Here is an 8,710-nt window from a genome sequence, read left to right as displayed (position 1 = left end):
GAAGAAAAGGGATTACTACATGGAAAGGAACAAAGAACAGGGGACTAATACATGGAAAGGAACAAAGAAAAGGAGACTAATACTTGGAAAGAAACGAAGAAAGGGGATTAATACATGGAAAGGAACAAAGAACAGGGGACTAATACATGGAAAGGAACGAAGAAAAGGGGACTAATACATTGAAAGGAACGAAAAAAAGGGGATTAATACATGGAAAGGAACGAAGAACAGGGGACTAATACATGGAAAGGAACGAAAAAAAGGGGATTAATACATGGAAAGGAACAAAGAACAGGGGACTAATACATGGAAAGGAACAAAGAAAATTGGATTAATACATGGAAAGGAACAAAGAAAAGGGGACTAATACATTGAAAGGAACGAAAAAAAGGGGATTAATACATGGAAAGGAACAAAGAACAGGGGACTAATACATGGAAAGGAACAAAGAAAATTGGATTAATACATGGAAAGGAACGAAGAAAAGGGGACTAATACATTGAAAGGAACGAAAAAAAGGGGATTAATACATGGAAAGGAACGAAGAAAAGGAGACTAATACTTGGAAAGAAACGAAGAAAGGGGATTAATACATGGAAAGGAACAAAGAACAGGGGACTAATACATGGAAAGGAACAAAGAAAATTGGATTAATACATGGAAAGGAACGAAGAAAAGGGGACTAATACATGGAAAGAAACGAAGAAAAGGGATTAATACATGGAAAGGAACAAAGAACAGGGGACTAATACATGGAAAGGAACAAAGAAAATTGGATTAATACATGGAAAGGAACAAAGAACAGGGGACTAATACATTGAAAGGAACGAAGAAAAGGGGATTAATACATGGAAAGGAACAAAGAAAAGGAGACTAATACTTGGAAAGGAACGAAGAAAAGGGATTACTACATGGAAAGGAACAAAGAACAGGGGACTAATACATGGAAAGGAACAAAGAAAAGGAGACTAATACTTGGAAAGAAACGAAGAAAGGGGATTAATACATGGAAAGGAACAAAGAACAGGGGACTAATACATGGAAAGGAACGAAGAAAAGGGATTACTACATGGAAAGGAACAAAGAACAGGGGACTAATACATGGAAAGGAACGAAGAAAAGGAGACTAATACTTGGAAAGAAACGAAGAAAGGGGATTAATACATGGAAAGGAACAAAGAACAGGGGACTAATACATGGAAAGGAACAAAGAAAATTGGATCAATACATGGAAAGGAACGAAGAAAAGGGGACTAATACATTGAAAGGAACGAAGAAAAGGGGATTAATACATGGAAAGGAACGAAGAAAAGGAGACTAATACTTGGAAAGAAACGAAGAAAGGGGATTAATACATGGAAAGGAACAAAGAACAGGGGACTAATACATGGAAAGGAACGAAGAAAATTGGATTAATACATGGAAAGGAACGAAGAAAAGGGGACTAATACATTGAAAGGAACGAAGAAAAGGGGATTAATACATGGAAAGGAACGAAGAAAAGGAGACTAATACTTGGAAAGGAACGAAGAAAAGGGGACTAATACATTGAAAGGAACGAAGAAAAGGGGATTAATACATGGAAAGGAACGAAGAAAAGGGGACTAATACATTGAAAGGAACAAAGAAAATTGGATTAATACATGGAAAGGAACGAAGAAAAGGGGACTAATACACGGAAAGGAACGAAGAAAAGGGGACTAATACATTGAAAGGAACGAAGAAAAGGGGATTAATACATGGAAAGGAACGAAGAAAAGGAGACTAATACTTGGAAAGGAACGAAGAAAAGGGATTACTACATGGAAAGGAACGAAGAACAGGGGACTAATACATGGAAAGGAACAAAGAAAAGGAGACTAATACTTGGAAAGAAACGAAGAAAGGGGATTAATACATGGAAAGGAACAAAGAACAGGGGACTAATACATGGAAAGGAACAAAGAAAATTGGATTAATACATGGAAAGGAACGAAGAAAAGGGGACTAATACATTGAAAGGAACGAAGAAAAGGGGATTAATACATGGAAAGGAACGAAGAAAAGGAGACTAATACTTGGAAAGGAACGAAGAAAAGGGATTACTACATGGAAAGGAACGAAGAAAAGGGGACTAATACATGGAAAGAAACGAAGAAAAGGAGACTAATACTTGGAAAGAAACGAAGAAAGGGGATTAATACATGGAAAGGAACAAAGAACAGGGGACTAATACATGGAAAGGAACAAAGAAAATTGGATTAATACATGGAAAGGAACGAAGAAAAGGGGACTAATACATGGAAAGAAACGAAGAAAAGGGATTAATACATGGAAAGGAACAAAGAACAGGGGACTAATACATTGAAAGGAACGAAGAAAAGGGGATTAATACATGGAAAGGAACGAAGAAAAGGAGACTAATACTTGGAAAGAAACGAAGAAAGGGGATTAATACATGGAAAGGAACAAAGAACAGGGGACTAATACATGGAAAGGAACAAAGAAAATTGGATTAATACATGGAAAGGAACGAAGAAAAGGGGACTAATACATTGAAAGGAACGAAGAAAAGGGGATTAATACATGGAAAGGAACGAAGAAAAGGAGACTAATACTTGGAAAGGAACGAAGAAAAGGGATTACTACATGGAAAGGAACGAAGAACAGGGGACTAATACATGGAAAGGAACAAAGAAAAGGAGACTAATACTTGGAAAGAAACGAAGAAAGGGGATTAATACATGGAAAGGAACAAAGAACAGGGGACTAATACATGGAAAGAAACGAAGAAAAGGGATTAATACATGGAAAGGAACAAAGAACAGGGGACTAATACATGGAAAGAAACGAAGAAAAGGGATTAATACATGGAAAGGAACAAAGAACAGGGGACTAATACATTGAAAGGAACGAAGAAAAGGGGATTAATACATGGAAAGGAACAAAGAAAAGGAGACTAATACTTGGAAAGGAACGAAGAAAAGGGATTACTACATGGAAAGGAACAAAGAACAGGGGACTAATACATGGAAAGGAACGAAGAAAAGGAGACTAATACTTGGAAAGAAACGAAGAAAGGGGATTAATACATGGAAAGGAACAAAGAACAGGGGACTAATACATGGAAAGGAACAAAGAAAATTGGATTAATACATGGAAAGGAACGAAGAAAAGGGGACTAATACATTGAAAGGAACGAAGAAAAGGGGATTAATACATGGAAAGGAACGAAGAAAAGGAGACTAATACTTGGAAAGGAACGAAGAAAAGGGATAACTACATGGAAAGGAACAAAGAACAGGGGACTAATACATGGAAAGGAACAAAGAAAAGGAGACTAATACTTGGAAAGAAACGAAGAAAGGGGATTAATACATGGAAAGGAACAAAGAACAGGGGACTAATACATGGAAAGGAACAAAGAAAATTGGATTAATACATGGAAAGGAACGAAGAAAAGGGGACTAATACATGGAAAGGAACGAAGAAAAGGGGATTAATACATGGAAAGAAACGAAGAAAAGGGATTAATACATGGAAAGAAACGAAGAAAAGGGATTAATACATGGAAAGGAACAAAGAACAGGGGACTAATACATTGAAAGGAACGAAGAAAAGGGGACTAATACATGGAAAGAAACGAAGAAAAGGGATTAATACATGGAAAGGAACAAAGAACAGGGGACTAATACATGGAAAGGAACGAAGAAAAGGGGACTAATACATGGAAAGAAACGAAGAAAAGGGATTAATACATGGAAAGGAACAAAGAACAGGGGACTAATACATTGAAAGGAACGAAGAAAAGGGGATTAATACATGGAAAGGAACGAAGAAAAGGAGACTAATACTTGGAAAGAAACGAAGAAAGGGGATTAATACATGGAAAGGAACAAAGAACAGGGGACTAATACATGGAAAGGAACAAAGAAAATTGGATTAATACATGGAAAGGAACGAAGAAAAGGGGACTAATACATTGAAAGGAACGAAGAAAAGGGGATTAATACATGGAAAGGTACGAAGAAAAGGAGACTAATACTTGGAAAGAAACGAAGAAAGGGGATTAATACATGGAAAGGAACAAAGAACAGGGGACTAATACATGGAAAGGAACAAAGAAAATTGGATTAATACATGGAAAGGAACGAAGAAAAGGGGACTAATACATTGAAAGGAACGAAGAAAAGGGGATTAATACATGGAAAGGAACGAAGAAAAGGAGACTAATACTTGGAAAGGAACGAAGAAAAGGGATTACTACATGGAAAGGAACAAAGAACAGGGGACTAATACATGGAAAGGAACAAAGAAAAGGAGACTAATACTTGGAAAGAAACGAAGAAAGGGGATTAATACATGGAAAGGAACAAAGAACAGGGGACTAATACATGGAAAGGAACAAAGAAAATTGGATTAATACATGGAAAGGAACGAAGAAAAGGGGACTAATACATGGAAAGAAACGAAGAAAAGGGATTAATACATGGAAAGGAACAAAGAACAGGGGACTAATACATTGAAAGGAACGAAGAAAAGGGGATTAATACATGGAAAGGAACGAAGAAAAGGAGACTAATACTTGGAAAGAAACGAAGAAAGGGGATTAATACATGGAAAGGAACAAAGAACAGGGGACTAATACATGGAAAGGAACAAAGAAAATTGGATTAATACATGGAAAGGAACGAAGAAAAGGGGACTAATACATTGAAAGGAACGAAGAAAAGGGGATTAATACATGGAAAGGTACGAAGAAAAGGAGACTAATACTTGGAAAGAAACGAAGAAAGGGGATTAATACATGGAAAGGAACAAAGAACAGGGGACTAATACATGGAAAGGAACAAAGAAAATTGGATTAATACATGGAAAGGAACGAAGAAAAGGGGACTAATACATTGAAAGGAACGAAGAAAAGGGGATTAATACATGGAAAGGAACGAAGAAAAGGAGACTAATACTTGGAAAGGAACGAAGAAAAGGGATTACTACATGGAAAGGAACAAAGAACAGGGGACTAATACATGGAAAGGAACAAAGAAAAGGAGACTAATACATGGAAAGAAACGAAGAAAGGGGATTAATACATGGAAAGGAACAAAGAACAGGGGACTAATACATGGAAAGGAACAAAGAAAATTGGATTAATACATGGAAAGGAACGAAGAAAAGGGGACTAATACATGGAAAGAAACGAAGAAAAGGGATTAATACATGGAAAGGAACAAAGAACAGGGGACTAATACATTGAAAGGAACGAAGAAAAGGGGATTAATACATGGAAAGGAACGAAGAAAAGGAGACTAATACTTGGAAAGAAACGAAGAAAGGGGATTAATACATGGAAAGGAACAAAGAACAGGGGACTAATACATGGAAAGGAACAAAGAAAATTGGATTAATACATGGAAAGGAACGAAGAAAAGGGGACTAATACATTGAAAGGAACGAAGAAAAGGGGATTAATACATGGAAAGGAACGAAGAAAAGGAGACTAATACTTGGAAAGGAACGAAGAAAAGGGATTACTACATGGAAAGGAACGAAGAACAGGGGACTAATACATGGAAAGGAACAAAGAAAAGGAGACTAATACTTGGAAAGAAACGAAGAAAGGGGATTAATACATGGAAAGGAACAAAGAACAGGGGACTAATACATGGAAAGAAACGAAGAAAAGGGATTAATACATGGAAAGGAACAAAGAACAGGGGACTAATACATTGAAAGGAACGAAGAAAAGGGGATTAATACATGGAAAGGAACAAAGAAAAGGAGACTAATACTTGGAAAGGAACGAAGAAAAGGGATTACTACATGGAAAGGAACAAAGAACAGGGGACTAATACATGGAAAGGAACGAAGAAAAGGAGACTAATACTTGGAAAGAAACGAAGAAAGGGGATTAATACATGGAAAGGAACAAAGAACAGGGGACTAATACATGGAAAGGAACAAAGAAAATTGGATTAATACATGGAAAGGAACGAAGAAAAGGGGACTAATACATTGAAAGGAACGAAGAAAAGGGGACTAATACATGGAAAGGAACGAAGAAAAGGAGACTAATACTTGGAAAGAAACGAAGAAAGGGGATTAATACATGGAAAGGAACAAAGAACAGGGGACTAATACATGGAAAGGAACAAAGAAAATTGGATTAATACATGGAAAGGAACGAAGAAAAGGGGACTAATACATTGAAAGGAACGAAGAAAAGGGGATTAATACATGGAAAGGAACGAAGAAAAGGAGACTAATACTTGGAAAGGAACGAAGAAAAGGGATTACTACATGGAAAGGAACGAAGAACAGGGGACTAATACATGGAAAGGAACAAAGAAAAGGAGACTAATACTTGGAAAGAAACGAAGAAAGGGGATTAATACATGGAAAGGAACAAAGAACAGGGGATTAATACATGGAAAGGAACAAAGAAAATGAGACTAATACTTGGAAGGAACGAAAAAAAGGGGATTAATACATGGAAAGGAACGAAGAAAAGGAGACTAATACTTGGAAAGAAACGAAGAAAGGGGATTAATACATGGAAAGGAACAAAGAACAGGGGACTAATACATGGAAAGGAACAAAGAAAATTGGATTAATACATGGAAAGGAACGATGAAAAGGGGACTAATACATTGAAAGGAACGAAGAAAAGGGGACTAATACATTGAAAGGAACGAAGAAAAGGGGATTAATACATGGAAAGGAACGAAGAAAAGGGGACTAATACATGGAAAGGAACGAAGAAAAGGGGACTAATACATTGAAAGGAACGAAGAAAAGGGGATTAATACATGGAAAGGAACGAAGAAAAGGAGACTAATACTTGGAAAGGAACGAAGAAAAGGGATTACTACATGGAAAGGAACAAAGAACAGGGGACTAATACATGGAAAGGAACAAAGAAAAGGAGACTAATACTTGGAAAGAAACGAAGAAAGGGGATTAATAAATGGAAAGGAACAAAGAACAGGGGACTAATACATGGAAAGAAACGAAGAAAAGGGATTAATACATGGAAAGGAACAAAGAAAATTGGATTAATACATGGAAAGGAACGAAGAAAAGGGGACTAATACATTGAAAGGAACGAAGAAAAGGGGATTAATACATGGAAAGGAACGAAGAAAAGGAGACTAATACTTGGAAAGAAACGAAGAAAGGGGATTAATACATGGAAAGGAACAAAGAACAGGGGACTAATACATGGAAAGGAACAAAGAAAATTGGATTAATACATGGAAAGGAACGAAGAAAAGGGGACTAATACATGGAAAGGAACGAAGAAAAGGGGATTAATACATGGAAAGGAACGAAGAAAAGGAGACTAATACTTGGAAAGGAACGAAGAAAAGGGATTACTACATGGAAAGGAACAAAGAACAGGGGACTAATACATGGAAAGGAACAAAGAAAAGGAGACTAATATATGGAAAGGAACAAAGAAATTTGGATTAATACATGGAAAGGAACGAAGAAAAGGAGACTAATATATGGAAAGGAACAAAGAAAATTGGATTAATACATGGAAAGGAACAAAGAAAAGGAGACTAATATATGGAAAGGAACGAAGAAAAGGGGATTAATACATGGAAAGGAACGAAGAAAAGGAGACTAATACTTGGAAAGAAACGAAGAAAGGGGATTAATACATGGAAAGGAACAAAGAACAGGGGACTAATACATGGAAAGGAACAAAGAAAATTGGATTAATACATGGAAAGGAACGAAGAAAAGGGGACTAATACATTGAAAGGAACGAAGAAAAGGGGATTAATACATGGAAAGGAACAAAGAACAGGGGACTAATACATGGAAAGGAACAAAGAAAAGGGGACTAATACATGGAAAGGAACAAAGAAAAGGGGACAAATACATGGAAAGAAACGAAAAAAAGGGGACTAATACACGGAAAGGAACAAAAGGGGATTAATACATGGAAAGGAACAAAGAAAAGGGGATTAATACATGGAAAGGAACGAGGAAAAGGGATTAATACATGGAAAGGAACGAAGAAAAGGGATTAATACATGGAAAGGAACGAAGAAAAGGGGACTAATACACGGAAGGGAACGAAGAAAAGGGGACTAATACACGGAAAGGAACGAAGAAAAGGGATTAATACATGGAAAGGAACGAAGAAAAGGGGACTGATACACGGAAAGAAACGAAGAAAAGGGGACTAATACATGGAAAGGAACGAAGAAAAGGGGACTAATACATGGAAAAGAAACAAAGAAAAGGGACTAATACATGGAAAGGAACGAAGAAAAGGGGACTGATACACGGAAAGGAACGAAGAAAAGGGATTAATACATGGAAAGGAACGAAGAAAAGGGGACTGATACACGGAAGGGAACGAAGAAAAGGGGACTAATACACGGAAAGGAACGAAGAAAAGGGATTAATACATGGAAAGGAACGAAGAAAAGGGATTAATACATGGAAAGGAACGAAGAAAAGGGGACTAATACATGGAAAGGAACGAAGAAAAGGGGACTAATACATGGAAAGGAACGAAGAAAAGGGGACTAATACATGGAAAGGAACGAAGAACAGGGGATTAATACATGGAAAGGAACGAAGAAAAGGGATTAATGTAACGGTCGGCGTCACGCGCATCACGTTGTAACGAGAACGATGTCCCGGGCCTGCGTCGTCTAGTGGTGGACCCCTCCAGCGTGATCAGTCTCGCACTGGTCCCTGGAAAACATAC

This window comes from Euprymna scolopes, chromosome 33 (genome assembly GCF_053919585.1).
Source record: "Euprymna scolopes isolate OS-2025 chromosome 33, ASM5391958v1, whole genome shotgun sequence".
Taxonomy (NCBI): domain Eukaryota; kingdom Metazoa; phylum Mollusca; class Cephalopoda; order Sepiida; family Sepiolidae; genus Euprymna; species Euprymna scolopes.
Note: the sequence above shows the minus strand (reverse complement) of the source record.